The 12,443-nt window shown below is 39.9% G+C and overlaps 1 long non-coding RNA gene across 2 annotated transcripts; it reads left to right on the forward strand.

Moving 5' to 3' along the window:
• Nucleotides 1-1,208: 1,208 nt before the first annotated feature.
• Nucleotides 1,209-4,217, forward strand: LOC109210364. 2 transcript variants are annotated; one of them, XR_002065536.1, is made up of 4 exons: nt 1,209-1,348; nt 2,375-2,541; nt 2,642-2,712; nt 3,918-4,217. It is a non-coding gene; the product is annotated as an uncharacterized LOC109210364 (long non-coding RNA). The 2 variants fall into 2 exon arrangements; XR_002065535.1 differs by lacking the exon at nt 3,918-4,217 and adding an exon at nt 3,575-3,830.
• Nucleotides 4,218-12,443: the final 8,226 nt, after the last annotated feature.

The following is a 12,443-nucleotide window of genomic DNA, read 5'->3' on the forward strand; positions in this document are numbered from 1 at the left end:
TTCCGGTATGAAAGGGCATACTATTGACGAGTGTCGGACATTGAAAGATAAGATCCAGACATTGATTGATAATGAAATCATACAGGCGAAGGAGGCCACACCCAACGTCCGCAACAACCTCTTCTAGATCATAGGAGCGAAGGGATCAATGTGATAGAAACTGACGAGGAGTGGGATCCCGAGGGATCAATCGAACTTATCAAAGAGGGTGATAATCCTAAGAAGCCCGCAGTCACGCTTAATCCTATTGTGGTGCAGGTACAACCGCCAGTTGAGGTTGAGGCAACCGCATCGGTTCCATTTGAGGTAGAGGCAGCACCACCTACAGCCATACCTGTTCCATTAGAGGTAGAAGTGGCCACACTTTTCACAGTGACAGTAGAAACCACACCTCCTTTCAAGTCCAACACCATACCTTGGGATTACGTTGTCGAAGCTAGGCGAAAGGGAAAAGAAAAGATGGAAGAATCTGGTGCCGCACAAGGGATGATCAGAATTGGAAGGATCTATACACCCGAAAATTTGGGAGGACCAAGCAACGAGGCTGCTACCAAACAACCTGTCATTGAAACTGGACCAGACAATCTTTAGAGGAAAGTACAGGCAAGAGAATACTCTGTCGTCGATCATTTAAACAAGACTCCCGCCCAGATATCCATCCTGTCGCTATTGCAAAATTCTGAGGCACATAGGAGTGCTCTAATGAAGGTGTTGAATGAAGCTTATGTGCCCAATAATATCACCAGTGGAGAGATGGCCAACATGGTAGGGCAAGTACTGTCACAAGATCACCTTCCACAAAGATGAACTACCACCTGAAGGATTAGGTCACAACAGGGCATTGCATATCACAGTACTGAGGACAAATTTATCGCTAGGGTCTTAATAGATGGGGGTTCAAGCCTCAACATTTGTCCACTGACTACTCTGAAAAGGTTGGGCAGAGATTTCCATGAGATACGGGCAGGAAGTATGAACGTGAAAGCATTTGCACTACAAGAAAAAAGTCCTTTAGTGGCAATTATTTAGCGGCAATTAAATAATTGCAGCTACTTTATTATGTAAACACAAATATTTGCGGCTATTTAACTTTGGCCAGAAAAGAGTGCTTCTTTACTGGAAAGTCAAAGTAATAGCCACTAAAAATTACTCCTAAAGTTGATTTTAATCTTCTCTTTATTTGTTTCCCTATGAAATATTCCCGAAAGGATACATTCACCCCAAATTGAGAAACTATCATCTCTGCCAGAGAAGAGAGATGCACAAAATTGATTAGACCCCTCATGTATATCTCTCTCTATCGTCGGCACCCAAATCATCTCGCACTATTGTCGGCCACCATCACCAGGTAATATCTGTCCACTCTCTCTCTGTCTATCTTTTTTTTTTTTTCTAGCTTTTTTTTCTTCATTTTGGATGGCTTTTTCTTTCTGAAGCATAGAATTTGGAGCTTGTAAACAAACTTATTGACTTATTCCTAGTGTGATTTTGTGTTTCTAGTTACATCGATCAGATTAAATGTGCGCCAAATATACATTCGATCGCTCACTAGGAGCTAGGGTTTCATGACTTATCAAAATTAAAATTGTACTTTCTACCTTATCTACTTTTTATTCCTTCTGCGGTAAGTCTTATGAAATTAAACTTTCTTTGTTTAGTCCGATATACTTTACATTAGGATCTATACTGATATTTCAAACTCAGAATTTATTCATATTATGATGCAACGATAAAAAAGAGAAGGTGAAATTCAAGGTGTAATTTCATGAATTTGGTCTTGTGGAAAATAAGATTTAATTTGGTAATTGGATTTTCAACGTGGGGATGTCACTTGAAACCTCTTGCAGACACACACTCTAGATACAAATTCAAGTATGCATTTAAATTTCTTATCGTGAGCACATTTAGTTACCAAAAATTGCCTTTGTTAATGTGCTTTGTGGATATTATTATAGCCTATTGTGATGTTTAGTAACATACATTTTAGTATCTATGTAATTCACATATGTATTACTTTGTACAGTAGCATCTAGCAGAGCATCAATATTGGAAAACTATAGTAGTTTCTAGTAGTTCTGCTAGTGTAAAAATAATTGATCGATACACTGCATAGATGTCGATGAACTCTATCTAGTGTAAAAGCTTCAACTGGTCTATTAATGCCGCGAAAGTTAGTTCCGCACTTTTTTATATAAATATTCAATTAGATGAATCTGAAAGAGGCTTCTTCATTTTTAACTATCTAATGGTTGTTCATTCACATTTTTCGCAAACGGATCAACACCTTGTTCTTGATGTTTCCGTAAATCCTTGTTAATTTTTTTCTACAACTAATTGGCAAACATCTTTTGCTGCTACTTTTTATACATTCAAGATTCTATTATTTCATGAAGAAACCACTCTGTTGGGATCTCTTTGTGGCAATAGAAATGGGCTGCACCAGCATCAGCGTTAAATATCTTGCAGTCTTGATGCTTATCATTCGACAAGCCAGATAGAATGCAGGACAATTAAGCAAGTGATGGAATAAATCATGTGAAGGTAGCAAGATTCTAATGATAAGTTGTTATAACTTATCTTGGGTGGCTCCTTTCCTTTCAATTTTTTTAATATGCAGTGGATATGGTTCTTCTTGTTGCAGGGTGCAATTGTGTTTCTAATAGTGTTACCACGATTTCACCAATTTATGCTCAAGATGTCCGAACTGCTCAGGTATGAATTATTTCCATAGGCACCTTGGCCTGCCTTATGTTTCCATGCAGCATGCTGTCATTTCTTTTTTAGCTTATACTTAAGTAATAAAATTTTTAGTGAGACACGATAGGTTTTGTTTGAAATTGCAACTTAAATGGGACTTTTGAACAATATTCCTAGGGCCTGAACTGACCTATTTTTGTCAATATTAAAAGATATATAAATATGATGACATTCATATCCTGAGAAGTGTTAATTTCTTTGATCGTGAGTTATATTGGGGTTACTATAACCTTAAGACTTTTGATTTTCTTTAGTGTTCAAAGTCCTTAAATCAGTCAAGGTGGACTCTTTACTCCTTGGTTAGAAAGCTTTTTTGCTTTCTTAAGGAAGAATAAAATATATATTGTGCATTAACTTGTGAGTGATCTGTATAAAATGAAGTATCCAAAGAATACAAAACGATAGAAATCGTAGTTCTTGATTCTTAGCGTAAAGTGATATGATATCTACTGCGAGTATTTAGTAAGCCTTCTATTGGACAGTATATCATATATCTTTCACTTGAAATACAAAATTTAGAGCACCAATATTTTTTCTTAGAAATATCTGTTCAAGTTTATTAGATTAAGAAATGATGGAGTATCGATGGTTCTTTAAATTACAAAGTTGGGAGGTGATGTAGCAGTGTGATTTTTGTGAGTTGGGAAAAAATAAATTTGGAATTGCATCTAACATGTATGGAAAGCCTTAAATATTTTAATAGTTTGTGTTATCCATTAGTAGCTATGTTTATATTTTACAATTGAAAACTGATGTGAAGATCATTGTATCCATAAAATTTTGTTCAGACATTTATTTTTGTCATTTGTACTTGCAGTGAGTTGTGCATTATCGAGAGGCTGCAACATCCCTTGCACGAACAGTTAAAGAAATTATGCAATATTAGTTTTGCTTCTCGGCTGAAGTTAACTATTTGTGCATTATTTATTATTTTATATTTTTCCAAAAATTGAATTCATTTTTTTTGTGTCTGAATGTGTGTTTTTACCAATTAACCGGACCTAGTCACATGTGATGCTCAATAAACAAAGAGCTAAGAGTACAAAGTTGGAGAGAATCAACGTTTATTTTTACCTTCACAGTCTAACTTCGACTGCATATATGTTAATTTCTTTTCATGAGTAGATGCTGTAAGTATTCGAACAACTTCTATTGTGCAGTTTACTTTGAAGCTATAATCCACAAATAACGTGGCTTCAAAGTCACTGTCTAATGGATGCAATTTGCTGGAGTCATCAAGAATCGACCGTGTTTGTTTAGCCTTGTCAAGACACAATGAATGACGACCCGGTATCATCTGATTCATGTGGGGCAGAAATGTCGATTTAGAGAATAAATGCTTTGTTCCAAATCTAAATATGATGATGCCCTTGGAGGCTAAAACTGACACCGTATGGAACTAGGCTTGTAGAAGGAGAAACAACTATTATTGGATTCCAATGACGTATTTTTCTTATATGTTGATACTCTAAATTTATGTATTAGTAGTTGTTTCTATACATTATGAATAAAATATTTTAATGCTTTCTTGAATGCGACATATTTTTATGATGTTGGAATTGCATACAAAAGAAAGGCTATTAAATATTAGGAGTAGTATAATGGCAAATTTGGGTATATATTCAATTGCTATTATAATGGCTATTAAAAAGTACATTTATCAGCAATAAAATGGATATTGATCGGCCATAACAAATGTTGTTAAAGCAGAATAAAAGGCAAATTGAGGGGCAATTTTAGTGGCTATTATAATTGTCGGTAACTAAATGCCACTAAAAATTCGAACTTTTAGCGGCAATAATTAGGACCTTTACCAGCACTCGATATAATTTCCGCTAAAAGCTTTAGCGACGCTGGATACAATGGCAAATAATTGATTGCCGGTAAAAGTTTTTGCGGCAATAAATGTTGCCACTAAAATGAATATTTATTGCCGCTAAAGGCCTTTTTTCTTGTAGTGTTGATGGGTCTCAAAGAGCTACGATTGGGGAGATTAACCTTTGTCTGCAAATGGGACCAACTTGGTTCGATGTTGAGTTCCAAGTACTAGACATATCAACTACATACAATCTTCTATTGGGTCGACCTTGGATACATGCTGCTGGGGCTGTGGCTTCCATGCTGCACCAGGCCGTGAAGTTCGAATGGAACCATCAGGAGGTTATCATTCACGAAGATAGAAGTAACCACATTTACAGCAGTCAAACTATCCCGGTTATCGGGAATAGAAGAAGGCTGGGTGGAGAAACTTACCACCACATTGAACATGTCAATGCAATTGAGAAGAACAAGTGGTGGAGTAACAAAATAGAAAGCATACTGGCATGGTCTGGGTATGAACCTGGAAAAGGGCTTGGGAAGAAACTCCAGGGCATTACCAAACCGATACAGTTGAAACGTCACGGCATAACTTTCGGGCTAGGATATCCATACACCTGGCAAGAATATAATGATTGGTCGCCACCATGGCGTGGTCCTTATTACCCTCTCGAGCAGCCAGTGCCACATCTGAGTCAGATTTTTCACCAGGCCGATACAATATGGGATCTGCAGAGGAAGAAGCTTTGGTTGGGCTAAGGAACAAGTTCCTAGAAGACAAGGATATGGATTGCAATGCGATAGTTGAGGAGGAGGAGGAGGAGGAGGAGGAGGAAGAAGGCTTCACCATTCAGACTATGGAGAAGGGAGTCGTTCTCAAGAATTGGACTGCCACACCATCCCTGGCCCGCCGAGTTCCTAGGTAGCATGGCAATTAGCCTGATTTATTTTTAGCCATGCTAGGCATTTAAGATATTTTCAGTAATTTTATTTTAAAGACGCATTTTGTTTTGAAATAATTGCTCGAGCCATCGAGCCGTACCTGTTTTAGATATTTTCAAATTCAATTAATGCATTGCTATTTATTATTCATTATTATCTTTCACATTTTTTTCTTCTACAGCGTTATTATTACTTTCCCTGATGAACCGATGACTGTGACATGCAATGAGACAACGCAATATAAGGATAGTGACTCAGAAGAAGAGGATGAAATACCTGAGGAAGTTGTTAGAGAAGTTGAGAACTTTGAGAATAAACCTAAGTCTAACCTGGAAGAAACCGAAGCAATCAATTTGGGAGACTCCGAAACCGTCAAAGAGACTCGCATAAGCATTCACCTATCACCGTCAGAGAAGGAAGAGTACACTCGTTCCCTGAAAGAATATGAGGATATTTTTGCATGGTCATATGATGATATGACCGGTCTGAGCACATCCATAGTGGCTCATAAGTTGCCTACCAACCCAATGTGCCCGCCGGTGAAGCAGAAACTCAGAAAATTCAAACCAGATATGAGCCTAAAAATCAAAGAGGAAGTCACCAAGCAGATCAAAGCCAAAGTCCTCAGGGTAGTTGAGTACCTAACCTGGTTAGCCAACATCGTACCAGTTCTGAAGAAAGATGGAAAAGTCAGGGTGTGTGTTGACTATTGGGATTTAAACAGAGCAAGTCCCAAGGACGATTACCCACTTCCAAATATACATATTCTGATCGATAATTGTGCCAAGCATGAACTCCAATCCTTTATAGATTGCTTCGCGGGTTATTATCAGATCTAGATGGACGAAGAAGACGCAGAGAAAACAGCTTTCATTACATCGTGGGGAGTGTACTGCTACAAGATGATGCCATTCGATCTAAGGAATGATAGGGCTACTTACATGAGAGCCATGACGACCATCTTCCATGATATGATACACAAGGAAATAGAGGTGTATGTTGACGTCGTCATCATCAAATCCAAGAGGGCCGTAGATCACATAGCACACTTGAGAAAGTCCTTTGACAGGCTAAGGAGGTATAATCTAAAACTGAACCCCACAAAATGTGCATTCGGGGTTCCCGCAGGAAAGCTGTTGAGATTCATCGTCAGCCGCCGAGGAATCGAGTTGGACCCGTCCAAAGTTAAGGCTATCCAAGAATTACCGCCACCAAAGAGCAAAAAGGACGTGATGAGCTTCCTAGGATGCCTCAACTACATCAGCCGCTTCATAGCACAGTCTATGATAATATGTGAACCCATCTTCAAAATGTTGAGGAAAGATGCTAAAACCAGTTGGACCGAAGATTGTCAGAAGGCTTTTGACAAAATCAAGGAATACCTGTCTACACCGCCAGTCCTAGTCCCGCTTGAACCTGGGAGACCTTTGATACTCTATCTATCCATATTAGATGGAGCTTTCAGATGTGTTTTGGGACAAAATGACGAGACAGGAAGAAAGGAGCAATCCATATACTACTTGAGTAAGAAGTTCACACCTTATGAAGCACAGTATTCTCTGCTGGAACGCACCTGCTGTGCCTTGACATGGACAGCTCAGAAATTGAGGAATTACTTCTGTGCCTATACCACACACCTCATATCCATGATGGACCCTCTAAAGTACATCTTTCAGAAGCCCATGCCAACCAGGAAGTTAGCTAAATGGCAGATATTGTTAAGTGAGTTCGGCATAATCTATGTAACTCAGAAGGCAGTCAAAGGACAAGCATTAGCAGACCATCTTGCTGAAAATCCTGTGGGAGGAGAATACGAACCACTAAAAATGTATTTTCCTGACGAAGAAGTGTCATTCATAGGAAAGGACATTACTGAAGCCTACGACGGTTGGAGAATGTTCTTCGATGGGGCTGCAAACTTCAAGGGAGTGGGCATTGGAGCAATTTTGGTATCAAAAACATGTCAACATTACCTGGTATCTGCAAAGCTTAGGTTTCCGTGCACCAACAATATGGCAGAATATGAGGCTTGCATCATGGGGCTCAATATGGCCATAGATATGAATATACGTGAGTTACTGGTAATTGGTGATTCCGATCTTCTGGTACATCAGGTTTAAGGAGAGTGGGCTACGAAAAACACCAAGATACTACCATACTTGTATCATGTATAGGAACTGATGAAGAGGTTCACAAAGATAGAATTCAAACATGTGCCCAGAATCCAAAATGAGTTTGCAGACGCACTGGCCACCTTGTCATCAATGATACAACATCCAGATAAGAATTTCATTGATCCCATCCCGGTGAGGATCCATAATCAGCCAGCTTACTGCGCTTATATTGAAGAAGAGACGAACGGGAACACATGGTTCCACGACATCAAGGAATATTTGGCAAAAGGAGGATATCCAGAACAGGCAAACCATACTCAGAAACGCACACTGCGTAGGCTATCCAATCATTTCTTCCTAAGCGGAGGAATTTTGTATAGGAGAACTCCTGATCTGGGATTGTTAAGGTGTGTTGACGCAAAGGAAGCTTCCAGATTGGTAGAGGAGATACATGTCGGAACCTGCGGACCACATATGAATGGTTCCGTTCTAGTCAAAAAGATACTTAGAACTGGATATTTTTGGACGACCATGGAAACGGATTGCATCAGGTACGTCCAGAAATGCCACCAATGCCAGGTACATGCAGACATGATAAAAGTACCACCAAACGAGCTCAATGCAACAAGTGCACCTTGGCCTTTTACTGCCTGGGGAATGGATGTCGTCGGTCCAATCGAGCCAACCGCTTCAAAACGGGCACCGATTCATTTTAGTGGCTATCGACTACTTCACAAAATGGGTAGAGGTTGCATCTTCCAAAGCCGTAACCAAGAAAGCCATCGCAAATTTTGTGAAGGATCTCATTGTTTGTCGATTCGGGGTTCCCGAGTCCATTATCACTGAAAATGCCGCCAACCTCAACAGTGATCTAAAGAAATCCATGTGTGAAACCTTCAAATCAAGCACAAAAACTCTACAGCATACAGGCCTCAAATGAATGGAGCAGTGGAAGCTGCCAACAAGAAGATCAAGAAGATACTGAGGAAGATGGTAGAAAATCACAAACAATGGCACGAAAAGTTACCCTTTGCCCTATTGGGGTCCCGCACTAAGGTCCGCACATCAACTGGGGCAACTTCCTATTTACTGGTTTACGGTACTGAAGGTGTCATTCCAGCTGAGGTAGAAATTCCTTCTTTAAGGATCATACAAGAAGCCGAATTTAGTGACGCAAAATGGATAAGGAGCCGCTATGATCAACTAGCCCTCATAGATGGAAAAAGAATGAATGCAGTATGTCACGGTCAGCTTTATCAGAATAGAATGTCCAGAGCTTTCAACAAAAGGGTCAAACCAAGACAATTCGCACCGGGGCAGTTGGTGCTGAAGCGGATCTTCCCGCATCAGAACGAAGCCAAAGGGAAATTTTCACCCTACTGGCGAGGTCCTTACATGGTCCATTGGGTGCTAACAGGAGGAGCACTCATACTTGCAGAAATGGACGGAGAAGTTTGGCCAAAACCCATCAATTCAGATGCAGTCAAGAGATACTATGTTTAGATCATTTGCATTCATTCATCTGATATAACTGAACTACGCTTGACCTGATTCCCGTTTAAGAGGGGATACGTAGCCAGTCCTGTGGGTTCGGTCATATCTTAATAAAATTTTATTTTCCCCCAGAACCAGAAACTGGGGCAGAATTTTGAGGAGGACCCTCAAAATTCCGGAGCCAGTCCAGCCGACGCCATTATATGCCAGACAGTCAGAAATTGGTTAAGTAACTAGGGCAGAATTTTGAGAAGGATTCTCAAAATTTCTGAGCATATCCAACAAACTTCGTTGCACGCAAAACAGTCGAAGGATCATTCATTGAACTGGGGCAGAATTTTGAGAAGGACCCTCAAAATTCTAATGCAAGGAAGCCGCAACGTCTCTAAAAGTGTTACAGTCATTAGTTCATCTAATTTACTTGCTATTATATCACTATGTTCCTAAATAACTCTATTTCATAAATATGTGCATATTTTCGAAAACTTCATTTCTATAACTGCCAGGTGCTACCCAGGGTAACTCGAACAGGGCCTCCAGAACAGAGCAAAGCAAAGCAAGTAGACAGGGGCACGAACCAACCTTCCCCTACAAAACTCACGATTTTCTTTAGATGCAGGCACAGTGAACATAACAGGAGTATTCGCAAATATACACATATCAAAGTCACTATCCTCATAACAATCAGGCCATCGGACGCAAATATATCTCCAGCTAAGAAATATTCTACTCCCATCTGCTACTTGTTCACTGCATATGGCTAAGCATTGCCTTCTCTTTGCATGAGACTAAGCCCTATCTGAATCCTTGCATGAGGCTTAGCCCTGCCTCCGTATTAGCATAAGGCTAAGCATTGCCTTCTCTTTGCATGAGACTAAGCTCTGTCTCAATCCTTGTATGAGGCTAAGCCCTGCCTTCATATTTGCATAAGGCTAAGCATTGCCTTCTCTTTGCATGAGATTAAGCCCTGTCTCAATCCTTGCATGAGGCTAGGCCCTACCTCCGCATTTGCATAAGGCTTAGCACTCCCTTCTCTTTGCATGAGACTAAGCCCCTGTCTCAAATCTTGCATGAGGCTAAGCCCTGCCTCCACATTTGCATAAGGCTAAGCTATGCCTTCTCTTTGCATGAGACTAAGCCTTGTCTCAAATCCTGCATGAGGCTAAGCCCTGCCTCCCTATTTGCATAAGGCTAAGCACTGCCTTCCGTTGCATGAGACTAACCATTGTCTCCCCTTCTTGCACAAGTCTAAGCCCTGCCTCCTTATTTGCATAAGGCTAAGCACTGCCTTCCGTTGCATGAGACTAAGCATTGTCTCCCTTTCTTGCATGAGGCTAAGCCCTGCCTCCTTATTTGCATAAGGCTAAGCATCGCCTTCCACTGCACGAGACTAAGCATTGTTTCCTCTCCTTGCACGAGGCTAAGCCCTGCCTCCCCAACTGCATAAGGCTAAGCTCTGCCTTTCCTTGTCTAATGTTGAATGTTACACTATTTGAAGCCTAGCACTATTTTGCTTTTTCCGAGACTAAGCTCTGTCCCGATTCTATACAAGACTAAGCTCTGTCTTGTTTGTTTATATGATCCATCATCATGTTTCTATCTGAAGGCGTCATAGTCCGAAGGCATCATCCTCAAAGCCTGAAGACACTATGTCATGGCCTGAGGATCTCTCAATACTGCACATCATTATTCAAAGGCATCATGGTTCGGATGCACCATTCTCATGGCCCGAGAACATCATTACATGGCCTGCGAATCCCTTATCTCATGAAACATGGCCCAGGACGTCATGGTCTAAGGACGTCATCCTCTCCGTCCAAAGACAATCTTCATGGTCCAAAGGGAATTTGCATCATGTTTAAATTCTCGCAGTAATCTATATATTTGCATGCATCGTGTTTTAAGTTTTGCAGGAAATCCAGGAGGTAACCGTTCTTCAAACAGGAGCAACCTTCGCTCCGATTTCTGCTCGCACTACTTATACTCTGCCATTTAACCGATTCCCATCAATCACCCGCCTTTACTCTGTGACCGTTCAGATATCTGCCCTATGATACATCCGTTACACTTCAGACTCATATTCATAACTCAGAATAAACCCATCTGATACTATCCTTCCCAAAAAACGAACCTTTCCGAAACATACCACCATTCCTATAACAATTCCATCGACTTCATTCATCGTTGAATCCAGAACTACACACGGCCTGATTTTTGTAAAAACCAGGGATATGTAGACAGCTCGGAAACCGAAGTGCGGCCTATGTCTCTCAAATCACCCTATTCGGTCAAAATTTGCCATCATATCTTTACCCGATAACTCTTTCATCCTTCCCGGGTAAAGATGGGCAGTTGTTGATACCCAATTTTTCCCTATATTATTTTCAAAAAATGTATGTATATCATCAATCAATATTTTTCCATAATTTCTACATTTTTTAAGGGTTTTTAATTAATTCATCCTAGCATTTTATTATATAAATAATTACCAATTGCATCACAAAGGGTTTTATAACAATTTCATTGCTTAATTTTTATCATTTATATTTATATTAAGCTTTAATTATCTTATGCATAACCCTATTTACATTGGTAGGCTATAATTGCAATAACTTTGTAATAATAGCCCATATGTGCATAATTACTTTACTTTACACGACAATGACCTTTTATATTTTTATAATATCAAGTAATTAATTTAAATCATTTTCATTCACAAATGATATTTTTATCATTTATAAATTATTTTATAAAATTGTTTTATTAAGTTAATTGGGTATTTAAATAATAGCCCCTTTTCCTTAATCATTTTTTCGGACCTAACCCAATTACACCAGCCCAATTACTTAAAATTCTAGCCCAATCCGCCCCAGCCCAAACTAAATAACCCTCACCAGACCCAGAACCTCCTCTAATCGTGGTCGTTGATCTCTGAGATCAACGGTCCATGTTACCCCTTTCCTTTTTAATCTAACCCCAACCCTAACGCCTCATTTCTCTTAATTCTGCCACCCTTGAATCCCACGTCCTCTCTTGTCTCTCAAACTCTCCCCTAACCCTATCCCGCCGCCACCGAAAACCCTTCAATTCATGAGGTTTCCCTTTGATTTTAGGCCCCATCCGGCCTCCTATACCTACTGGTTATACGATTTCTACGCTGCTTGATGTGAATCTCAAGAGACGCGAACCATATCTGGTTCAAAGTCTCTCCTTTTTCGATTATTCCGTCTATATTCACTCTGATACTTGTGAGTATGAGTATCTTTGTATTTTTGGGTTTCAAATCTCTGGTTCAAACCATATTTGATTCGCTTCTAT

The sequence above is a fragment of the Nicotiana attenuata genome, unplaced genomic scaffold (genome assembly GCF_001879085.1).
Source record: "Nicotiana attenuata strain UT unplaced genomic scaffold, NIATTr2, whole genome shotgun sequence".
NCBI classification, from domain to species: Eukaryota; Viridiplantae; Streptophyta; class Magnoliopsida; order Solanales; family Solanaceae; genus Nicotiana; species Nicotiana attenuata.